This window comes from Antennarius striatus, chromosome 8 (assembly GCF_040054535.1).
Source record: "Antennarius striatus isolate MH-2024 chromosome 8, ASM4005453v1, whole genome shotgun sequence".
NCBI lineage: Eukaryota > Metazoa > Chordata > Actinopteri > Lophiiformes > Antennariidae > Antennarius > Antennarius striatus.
In genome coordinates, this window is record NC_090783.1 from 10,840,997 (window position 1) to 10,853,296 (window position 12,300).

Consider the following 12,300-nt stretch of genomic DNA (forward strand, 5'->3'; position numbering starts at 1 on the left):
TTGCATGATCATTTACTCCTCTTCCCTCTTTACTTTTCAGGGGTATGCCCTTTTTTTTTGTTCACATAGTTTATTTACCCGTTGGGATTTTGACTCCAATATGATTCATCAGTCCTAGTCTTAATCCATGTTCATCATCTTACACCCAATGAAGTAACTTTTTTTATTTAATTTTGAAACCAGGAATCAAAACAATGTATTTGTTTCCAACTTCCACATTAAATGGGGTGGATTGGCTGTAAAACCAAGGAAAGGAGAGAACACTTATGTTCATGCAGTATTTTAATTCGTATTCTTATTCTTCTTATTATTATGGTTGCTGTTCTTGCCTTGTTATTGTTGAAAATCCATCGGGAAGGAAAGGACCAAGTGAGATCAGTACTGTTTGGTGAAGAGGTATTGGTTGGGTTGACAGGGAAAAATAATGATGAAATGGTGAAGGGGTGTAGAGAACCCTTGGTAGGGGGTGAGAAATGGAAGAGTAGGTCAAGAGGAGAGACAAATTGAGAAAGAGAGACAGGACGTATACGTGAAGAATCTCAAGCACCCCACTCCAGGGTTCAGTCCGTTGTCATGGTAACAGCAGTGAGGCAAGACGAGGTACAGACAGACTTGATGTCCCTCACCGTCAGTCTCTGACTACACTTCCTACCGTGGTATTGGTGGACACCTGATCTCAGACTGTGGTTGTGTTTGTCTTTTTTATGAAAAGATTGAAAGCAAGAAAATTAGTTGCTACTACACACATTGTGAATATGCTGCAGTGTGTGTGCAATTTTTTTACTTTAGATTATTAAGTAACAATAACTCCCAAATGTTATATGTATATTGTACAACTGCACATTACAGCTTTTATAGAAAATCCACATTAAATTCATGTTATTTTCTGTCATACGTGCTAGTCACACATCGGTAGTATTTATTTTTCATGCACCGGAATTATGACTATTTTGCAATCGTTCAAAAAAACAATTAAAAAAACTATCTAATATGTACATACAATTTAAAGGTTTATATTGTGGATTTAGATGGGTGTGAATCATCAACATCTACGGCTGACTGGCTGTTGGATACACTGAAAAATACTGGTCCAGAGTTCCTTGAAAAGTTGTGCAGCTCTGTACTATATGTGAAAGCATTCTGCTTTTACAATTCTTTTACATTCTTTTACAAGTGTGAAGTATTCTCAATGGAACTGAATGAATGTGTTTTCCTGGTTATGTACAGGCAAACTTATTTCAGTAAGGGCTTTTTTGTGTATGCAAGCATTTCCACCAGAGATTATGTGATCGCCCTTTTTCTGTTGAAACATTAGTCAAAATCTTGTTCGTTTTGCATAGTTTTACTGACCCCTGGAATGGAGTTTATTCTGCTGTGGAAGAAGAATATGTAAATAAAAATGAGTGGACGGAAGATTTTACAGTGGATATTTAATTTATCGGGGGAGAGGGATTTGTCCATGTGATTCTTTAGGACTAATGACTAACTGACTCCTGCACATATCAACTTATTTCCCACATGCGTATGAGCTCATACATACTTTCTTCACTGCTTGTTATACTGCATGTTGTTATGGGTCTGTGGTTCATTATATTTTAGTGTGGTCTCTGAAGCAGAAGCCTAACAGTCCCACCACCTCCCTATTCACAGCAGAGATGCAACCTTATATCGACCTAATGGGAAATTCATTCACATTTGGCTTTTTATTCTGTTTCTGCTTGGATATAAATGGTGATCAAAATGCAATTTTGTTGCATTGTTTAACCATTTATTGATATGTAATTGATACATAAAATAATGCTGTGTTAATGTTGACTTTATGACTGCAATGCTAACATTTTGTTCTTGTCTACATGTGTAATGACACACTTTGCACTTTTGTTCATTATTTTTCATAGCTTTTCCACAGTGGAGTGCTTAATTTGTATTATTTTATGGTATCCCCCCTAAAAAATGTATAAATTAAAACTTTAGCTTAAATTGTGCACATTGACAGCATGATTAATCTGCTATGGCTGGCTCCTATCATACTAGAGTCCTTTTTATTTGGAGCAATCTCAGGATCTGGGATTTGACAACTTTTTTTCTCCAACTCTATCAGAACATCTCACATCAGGGAAAGAAACTTTCTTCAAGCATCTTTCAAAACATCTTCTGAATATCTTAATGAACTAGCCAGTAATTATAGCTTAAATTGCCCTTGTGTATTTGGCACAATTATCCCTGGAAATATAGTAGTCATCCACAAAAATAGTGTTACCGCCTGCCTATCTTTCCACTACAATGCACTTCAATCCCAAAATACAGGCCTAAGAGAAATGTGAAAAAGTCAGAGCGAGAGAAAAGCAGTGAAATTGAATCGAATCACATGGCTTGTGCTAATATATAAATTGTAATGTTGGCTGTTAGTGCTTTATAACACTCCATCGACGCTCCGGACGTTTATCGGTGTTTTCTTTCTGTTCTTGACCGATTGCAGGATGCTTCGCTCCGCTCGGGACGACATCATGTTCGCTCCCCGGTGAGCTCTGACACACGCAAGCTTTGTTCCATCGTGAGCTGCCGCAACTTAAAACTTTTCCGTCTTCTTCTGATTCTCCGTCCTCTGTTCAGTAACCGGATCAGTCGTTATTACGCTAAATTCAGTAGTTATTAAGCCTGATTTTTAATGGCTAGGTCCGCGAGCCCCCCCCTTGAAAAACTGATTGAAGTCTGTAAATGTCACCGTTGTAATGTAGCCTTTAACGTCACCGTTGTAATGTGACCTAAATATGATTCTATTGCAAATCATAATTGATTACCCACAGAACTCCTACCTTGTTATTCTGCTTCAAATTAACATTTACATATTTGGTAAATTAATTTGGGCAGAGATGCAGGGCAGAATGACCACAGCCATGACCAAATAAGAAACAACCTGGTGTGTATTTCTCATAACTGTTTAGGTGTTGTCATTCTGGATTAAATGACAAAAGATGCCCTGCTTGCTCTGCCAAAATTAATTCACCTTAAATGTCTTCACTTAAGTATGTGAATTATTTTTGATGCTATTTTTGTGATCTAATTTATTGCTTTGTTTAGGGTTTGACCGCAGACAACCAACACTGATGCAGTGGATATCTAAGTTTTACAACTTCACATGTGAAAAGAGAGGACAATTACTCAAAATTTATAAATTGAAACATGGTGGTTACACAAGAATAATGGACAGAATAAGACAGATAATGGACTGTCAAAACCTTTGCATTTTTCTGCTATTCAGAGAGTACTCTTGAACTACTATCCTGATGCAGACATATCTATTGCAAGAGATATAGTAAGTGCAATCTCAGAGAGTGATGCCATTCTGAAACATACTCAAAAAGGAGGGTCCCTATCCACCTCCTGCAAAAGAGCCTCTTACATGGTGAGAGAGTTTAAAATTGTGGAACCTGTTAAGTTTGTCACAAGTGAACACATGCAATCAGTTGTATACATAACTGTCCTTAAAATGCTCCAGATATTGTTAAACAAAGATTAAATCTCAGACAAAGCTCTCACAGTTAGCAATGGTGATTGGGGAGGAGACAGTGCCTTCAAGGATCATTCACGTTTCAAAACAAATTCTTTACTAGTGGAGGAAAATTTTCAAATTTCCTTGGCACGTTACATTGATGAATTTGAGGTTGTAAACCCTCTGTGGACCTCTAAAAATAAACACAAAATCTGAGAAATAGATTGGGTTCTACTAAATATTGGACCCAAATTCTGCTCCTCTCTCAGCTCAATACAGTTACTCTAGCTCTTCTTTGTAAGACAAACACTGTCAAAGTATGTGGGTACTCTGAAGTCCTTCATCCACTCCTTCGGGATATTGTGCTTCTTGAAAAGCATGGTGTATATGTTGAAAACTTATGCTCAAGTGTCAAAGGAACTGTTCTGTATATTGCAGTATATTGCTCCTCTCTCAGCTCAATACAGTTACTCTAGCTCTTCTTTGTAAGACAAACACTGTCAAAGTATGTGGGTACTCTGAAGTCCTTCATCCACTCCTTCGGGATATTGTGCTTCTTGAAAAGCATGGTGTATATGTTGAAAAATTATGCTCAAGTGTCAAAGGAACTGTTCTGTATATTGCAGTAGATAATTTGGCTGCTCACTCCTTGGCAGGATTCCATGAAAGTTTCCTCTCATAAGATTTGCCACTTTTGCATGGCTACACGACAGAACATACAAGATAATGAAGTCAGGTCTGGTCACTTCTGCTTAAGAACAAAACAAGACCATGACCGACATGTGTGGGAAGTCCACCAGGATGCCCAGATAGCAAAGCAATAGGGTGTGAAAGGGAGCTGCCTTTAACTGTTCATTTGGAGCACTTTCATGTTGTTAATGGCTTCCCCCCTGATATCCTCCGTGATTTGCTTGAGGGCATGGTTCCTTCTGAGTTGTGTCTTTGCATTCAGGACTTCATAAAAAAGAAGTTCTTCACACTTAAGATGATGAATCATGCCATAAAGGAATTTCCCGGCACACATTCGGACAAAGAAAACCAGCCTCAGATAATTTCTAAAACATTCCATGCTAAAGGGACCATTGCAGGTAATGGTCATAAAAACTGGAGCTTGATCAGACTCCTTCCCCTGTTGATTGGCCATTATATCCCTGAAGAAGATAAATCATGGGAGGTTTTACTCTGCTTGAAAGATGTGGTGGAGTTGGTGATTTGCACAAGGTTTACTGAGGAGTCACTCCACTATCTGGATTTCAAGTTGTCAGAGCATAGAACATTAGTTCGAGAGGCATTCCCTCACTACAAACTCCGTCCAAAACACCATTACTTGGAGCATTATCCTCATCTAATTCAAGTATTTGGACCACTTGTAGATGTGTGGACTATGAGATTTGAGGGAAAACACAAAGTCTTTAAGCAAGTATTTAGGGGACCCCACAACTTCAGAAATGTTCCTCTGACTTTGGCTGATCAACGTCAGAAGATGATGGCTTACCATTTACATTCTGCTTCATTTTTTAAACCAGTATTGGAAATAGACAAAGTAAATAATGCAATGATTTCTTCCTTTCCAGACAATGTGCAGCACCATTTGTTGGCAAAAAATGCGAATCAAAACATAGTCCTTACAGCGACATCTGTTAGCATAGATAGTGTTAAGTAGGGTCAAGCTGAGTACTCGCTTCAGACGAGTATCCGGTACGGATAATGCATTTTTGACGAGTACGAGCATGTTACTAGTAAAACTTACTCGTGCACGTTCATACATTCATTCATTCATTCATTTTCCTGACCGTTGCATCCGCTTGCACGCATCACGGGGAGCTGGAGCCTATCCCAGCTGGCATAGCTGAAGGAAAACCCTCAGAACTGACACAGCGCCCACCCCTCCCTACGGAGACACTACAGAGACACTGCCCCAGTCTCGCGCATACGCAGACATTGACTGATCCCTCTGTGCGTGGCTTCACTGTGCGTGGCTTCACTTGCTTTCCTAAGGTTGTCTTCAGCTTGTCTCTATTTTTTGTTCTATTAAAGGTTACTTGGTGAACTCGTTTCTTGTTTTTTTTGTTGCGCTTACACTGTGCATTTCACAGAGCTGAAAACTGCTGGTGTTGCATCGTCTCCACTCCAGTCTTTTTTTTTTTTCTGACCTGCTTGCTCTTAGTTTGACACTTTCTCACTTCAGTTCAAATTAATAGTTTCTACACAGTATATATATTTTAACTGTATCAGCGCCCGCACGCACACACATGCACACCCACACTTGCTCTCTCTCTGTCTCCCTCTCTGTCACCCTCTCAGACAAACCCTCATTAGACACACACACACACACACACACACACACACACACACACACACACACACACACACACACACACACACACACACACACACACACGTACACACACCTTAATAAACTTTGTTTAACTTTGTGTGAAAAAAATGGCAAGAACATTAGGTGGTAAAAATAAATAAATAATTGAAAAAAACAGTTTGATCATAAAAATTAAAAACAATTAAAAAGGAAAACAAAAAAAAATTGAAATTTGTGTTGAGTATGACAATTCTTGTTCATACATACTTTAGTTCATAATTTCCTATTGCATGCGTTGTATTCATAAATGCACTTCATGCTCTGAGTTCATAAAAAATGTTCTGTATATAGTTCCTTTACTACTGTGATCAAAAGCATTGAATCTCAATTTTGAGGCTGTTCTGTAAATATTCATCCATATACTTCAAAAAACACTTAATATATTAATGTTCTGATTTAATAAAAACTTTTTCTGTAAATAGTTGTCCTACTATTGTGATCAAAAATATTGATTTGAATCTCAATTTTGAGGCTTTTCTGTAAATAGTTTTAAAATAAACAATCAATATAGCAACTTCTGATCAATCCATATCAATTTCAGACTTAAAGTAATGTACCGATTTAAGCCTCACCCATTTCCAGTTAAACTACACCCACGTCCGGTTTAAGCCCCACCCATTCTGAGTACAGGTACGGATACAGATCATTTAAATGGTTGAACAGATACAGACACAGATACAGATAGTGGTGTACTCGCGCATCCCTAGTGTTAAGTATGCAGCTGACATGGTGGTGTCTGTTGGTTCATGTGCAGGCCTTCTGGAATTCAGGCAGATTCAGCAGGTTCTAATTGTAAACATTTGAGAGCTTATGAAGTCTGTTAAAATAGCTCAAACTTGCTTGTAACTGAGTTGAAAGACTTAAATGATGCCTTTCCCTTCTCTGGCGACAGAGTGAAAGGCCAGTTGTTTGTGACCCTAAAGCGTTAAAGTTTGTGCTGATATCCTATGTTATTTTTTCAGAACCATGGACCAGTCCTGGCCAGTTTCTGAAAATGACATTTGAAAAGTAACTTTCCACAAAAGGCCAAATTCTTTGGAAGAGCTAATAAGCGAGCTAGAAAAAAAACACTTGATCAGCAGTATGACTTCATGCTTCACTATGAAGACCCAGAGTTCAACTATACTTTTTGCAACCTTACGGATATAACTGACCTGCCTGATAGGCCTACACTGAAGATTGTCTCTCTGGAAAATGTAGTTGTAACATCTGTTGCCAGTATATCTTCAGCCAGTGCATTGTCTTCAGCATTGATTCTGTCCTCACCTGGGTCGTCTGACACAGAAAAACTGCCACGCACAGAAGAGACATCACCACTTACCTCATGTGAACCATGGCCTTCTACATTTGAGGTGCCATATTTCTCTGTAAATATTGAATATAGACTGAGACAGAGAAACCTAAAAACTTCAAGAGACCCAGAAGAAGTGAAACAAATTTTCCACAGGGTCAAGATGCCTCAACACTTGAATCCTGTAGACAGCAGCTTGAAAATGAAGTGAAGAAAAGGTTCCCAAATGCAGTCCTTGTGATACAGCTGATGAACAAGACCTTATCATTAAGACACAAAGAAATTGAGGAAGAGCAGCCCTCTGTGAAACTGATTTTGGAACGATGGCCAGCTCTTTTCAGAAAACAACAGGTAAGCAAATATGCTAAATAAATACAGGATGTTTCATGCTCAGGGGAATAAGAAAAAAAGCAAATAATTTAACTATACACATTGCTTAGACATAAAATCACAAAGGTTGTACACAATGCAAAATAGTCTCATTCATAGTTTTTATATGATAATATTGTGGTCAACTCTTAACTTGGTACAAAATGTTTTGTTTGTATTCTGTTTTATCCTTGAAGGTCTTTGCAGAATTCACAAGGGCAGCAAGTAAAGATCTTGTGTGGGACTTCTTTGAGTCCTTGGACCGCCATACCCTACGTTTCCTTGAGATCTTCAAATCTAAAACTGAATAATTGGAAAGACACTTAAGGAGATCCTTTCCCAGGTTGAAAAAACAGTAAGCATTCTGTCTCTTTTTATACTGTTTAAGTGGTATCATTCTGACAATGTTCTAGTTTCCAAACACAAAAATACCCTGATAACCAGCTATGGCAAATATTTGCCATACAGACATGGAAGTGAAATCGACCCTATAATCTAGCTCAGTATGACAAGAACATACCTTTCCTAACATGTAAAACTACTCCTTTAAATAACTCAAGTTGGAAACATATGATTCAATTTCTTCAGAAAATGCTTCTCCTTATTTCACATTTTCCCCAATTTTAGACCCATGATATCGAGGCCATGAGGACTGATGTCCTGCGATGTCTTCCAATTTTCCTTGGCGATGATGGAAGTGCTTTTTTCAAAGAAATTTTTGTAACACACTGAAATCAGAAACTGCAACTACTTTAGTCCAGTTTGAAATTAGGTGGGTCTACACTAACAATAAGTAAACAGATAACTTAGGAGGGCTGGGCCACTTAATAACAAATGATACCACTAGAATGTCCAGGTATTACACATAATTTGCACAATTTGGTATGTTGAAAGTTTTGCACTATGAAGCCAAAATTTTCAAATTAGTTTGTGACCTTACTTTATATCTGCAGGGCACTGATATTACCAATGTCACACAAGTTCTTGTTGACTATTATACCTGAAGACGGACAGCAGCCACTTCCACATGCCCTGCACCTTGAACCCTCTAGCATTGCTGTCATACTGGAAGGTGATATTGTTGTGGATGATGTTGAAAGCCATGCACAAGCTTTTTGCATTACATTTGGACTAATATACGCTCTTCCCTTGGATTATCCAAAAACACTGAAGAACACCTTTGACTTCCTTCAGAGGGTAATGATCAACCTGGGTGTAGGTGTAGCGCTGTATACTGGAGTTGGTCAGGAGCTATACGTTCACGGGTTGAACGTCTAAGAGTTGGGTCATGGTCAGCTACATCAGTGGCAACTAATGGTTCTGTGTCAGTGGCAACTGGTGGCTCTGCATTAGTGGCAACTGGTGGATCTGCGTCAGTGGCAACTGGTTGGCATGACTCTTCAGATGTAACTTTACCCACAGAACTCACAGCAGTGATCATTACAGGTACAGGTAAGTCTACAGATACTATATCAGGTAAGTTTTCAATTTGTGACTCATTAACAAGATTTTCTTCCACCCTTGATTCCTCTTCAAATACTTCCGAGACCACAGGGCTGACAGACGGAGGAGTTAGAGGACTGCTTTGGACAGCTACACATGATTGCGAAGGAACAGGAGCTGGAATGTCTTTGTCCATGGTGAATTGGACTGCAGGTAAGTTTGGATTCAATGAAACTGCAGTCTCAAAATCATCATCACTAGCAAGGTATTCCAAAGAGCTGTCAGCATCTTGACTGCAGTGGTCAACAAATTGACGAGAACGAGTACATGGTCTTACAGAAGGAACTGTTTCAAATGATGCCCTATGGTCTTCCTTAGATGGAAGGAAACCACAGGGGAGAAGGAGGTCTCTATGGAGTGTGCGAGTGGGTCTAACTTCGTTTTCCGGCTTCACTTTGTAGACTGGGAGATCACCAGCTCTGCTAACCACTACAAAGATGTCTTCCTCCCACTTGTCAAACATGTTTTCCCCTGAGACAGACATTCCTCACAAGCAATCGATCACCTGCTTCCAATGCTGCTGGTATGACTCTCTGATAAAACCGTGTTTTGTTTCATCCTGCTGATTTATGAGCATTCTCTGAGGCTATTTTGAAACTCTCTTCCAGTCGTAACTTCAGCCCTTGAACATATTGTGAATGACTTTTGTACTTGGTCCCCAGCAGTGGTAGTCCAAAAACCATATCGACAGGAAGACGGGGTGTTCGGCCAAACATTAACTCATAAGGTGTGTAACCAGTTGCATCGTTCTTAGTACAGTTGTATGCATGAACTAATGGTTTCACATAGTCCTTCCATTTTGACTTTTACTTCTCTTCCAGTGTTCCAAGCATGTTCAAAAGTGTCCAATCCACGGGATTGCCTCTGGGATGATACGATGTGGTTCAACTCTTCTGGATTCCTGCAACTTCACAAAATTCTTTGATCAATTTTGATTCAAAATCTGTTCCTTGATCTGTGTGGATACGCTCGGGGATGCCATAATAGACAATAAAATTGTCCCATAAACACTTAACCACAGTTTTTGCCTTTTGGTTTGGTGTTGGAAGGGCCACAGCAAACTTTGTAAAGTGATCTGTTAAAACAAGAATGTCCTTGGCATTATTAGAGTCAGGCTCGAGGCTCAGGAAATCCATACAGAGTAGCTGGAGGGGATGTGGGGTGGTGATATTGACAAGTGGTGCACTCTTCTCAGGAAGGGTTTTCCTTCGCACACAGCGGCCACAGGTCCTAATCTTTTGTTAGACGTCCTTAGCCATCTTAGGCCAATAGAACCGTGCATGAACAAGATCAAGGGTGCGATCGATTCCAAGGTGGCCCAAATCATCATGAAGGCTCTTCAGTACAAAAGGGCGGAGTTCATCAGGGAGAACAAGTTGGTATGACAAGGATGCATTGTTGTACGCTTGCGGTACAAGATACCATCTATGAGCTCTAACCTTGTCCATTCTGGCAACGAGAGAGGGAGGTCGGGCAATTCCACCCTAGCTGTTGGTGGGACTTTCTCTCCTGTCTCCATCTGATGAATGAGTTCTCTCATGCTTGGGTCTGCCCTCTGTTTTTCTTTCAAGCTGGAGTGAGACAGCGCTGGAACAACAGGTAAGTGATCTTCAGAAATGTAACTTTCTGGAACAGCATCGGCTTTGCGGGAAAGCGACTTGATCAGGGTCATGCAACACTGACCAGAATCAACGGCCTGAGAGGCTTTAACCAGCTGACTCTGGCAGATTGCGTCAACAATGTCAGGAGAAATGACATCAGTGTCTGCAAGATGGTGGGATACAAACTGGTGAATAAGTTCATGATCTTTGGGTGACTCTTCGGCAGGGGCTGTGTTGGGTCGCCGAGAGAGTGCATCTGCATCATAGTTGTGCTTTCCAGCTCGATAGAGCAACTTAAAGGAGAATGTGGAAAGAGCAGCCAACCAACGATGACCAATAGCATCCAGTTTAGCTGATGTCAGAACATAGGTCAGGAGGTTACTGTCTGTCACTACCGTGAATTCTGCTCCATACAGGTAGTCCTGAAACTTTTCGGTGACACTCCATTTAAGTGCTAAAATTCTAGTTTGTGGGCTGGATATCTGCTGTAACTCTGTGAAAGACCACGGCTGGTAAAAGCTATTGCCTGAAGCTTTCCGTCCTGTTCTTGATACAAGGCAGCACCTAAACCTGTAGTGCTTGCATCTGTGTGTAAAATTTAAGGAAGAGCTGGGTCAGCGAACCCGAACTGGTGCAGATGAAAGTTTGTCAATGAGGGTCTCAAAGGCTTGTTGGCAACCTTGATTCCATTGCTCTCCAAAAGGCTGGTTTGAGCTGCAGTGAAACTTGGTGGATGCCTGAGGTTTGGTCTTTCGGACTGGGGTGTAACCCCAAGTTAGATCATTGAGAGGCTTGGGGATGACAGCATAGTCTTTAATAAAGTGGCGGTAGTACCCTGCGAAACCCAGGAACGATCTCAGCTGCTTTAAGTTTGTGGGAATGGACCAGGACTTGATGGCAGCAATCTTTTCAGGATCTGTTTCAAGACCGCTCTCTGACACAATATGCCCCAGGTAACGGACTAAAGTCTGGAAGAATTTACATTTTTCTGGAGAAAGCTTTAATCCATACTCCTTCAGCCGGTTCAGTACTCGCAGTAGTATTTTCTCATGCTCTTCTAGAGTGTTTGAGAATATGATCAGATCATCAAGAAACACCAGCACTTCCCTGAGATGAAGGTCTTCCATGCATCGCTCCATCAACTGCTGGAATGTGCTTGGTGTGTTGGTGACTCCTTGAGGCATCCTGCTGAATTCCCAGAAACCTAACGGAGTTACAAAAGCAGTCTTGGGTTTGTCTGCCTCCTCCATTTCAATCTGATAATATCCTGATTTCAAATCGAGTACCGAAAACCATCTTGAACTGGTAAGGGCAATGAAAGACTCTTCCAAGTTTGGCAGGGCATAGGCATCTTTTATAGTCTGGAGATTGAGCTTACGATAGTCAATGCAAAACCGTACATCGCCATTCTGTTTTTTGACGACCACAATAGGAGATGAAAAAGGAGATGTTGACTCCCTAATCACACCAGTGATATGGTGTTTAACTTGGTTGGTGCATCCAAAGTCAAGATCATGGTGGGAGAATACTTCAGATATTGCATTGATCTTCTCAGTGACTCGCTCCTTCCACTCTGATGTTATGGGAGAATTGCCAAAATTCAGATTCAAGTTGGAAGACTGTTGTGTGATTCTGGCTGGGAGATCAGTCACATGATACTGAGACA

At 40.3% G+C, this 12,300-nt stretch overlaps 1 long non-coding RNA gene across 1 annotated transcript; it reads left to right on the top strand.

The window, feature by feature from the left end:
* The first annotated feature begins 6,869 nt into the window (after window positions 1-6,869).
* Window positions 6,870-9,939, top strand: LOC137600743 (uncharacterized). The gene is made up of 8 exons (XR_011036979.1): window positions 6,870-7,512; window positions 7,728-7,885; window positions 8,158-8,302; window positions 8,484-8,982; window positions 9,085-9,186; window positions 9,435-9,556; window positions 9,696-9,760; window positions 9,855-9,939. It is a non-coding gene; the product is annotated as an uncharacterized lncRNA (long non-coding RNA).
* Window positions 9,940-12,300: the final 2,361 nt, after the last annotated feature.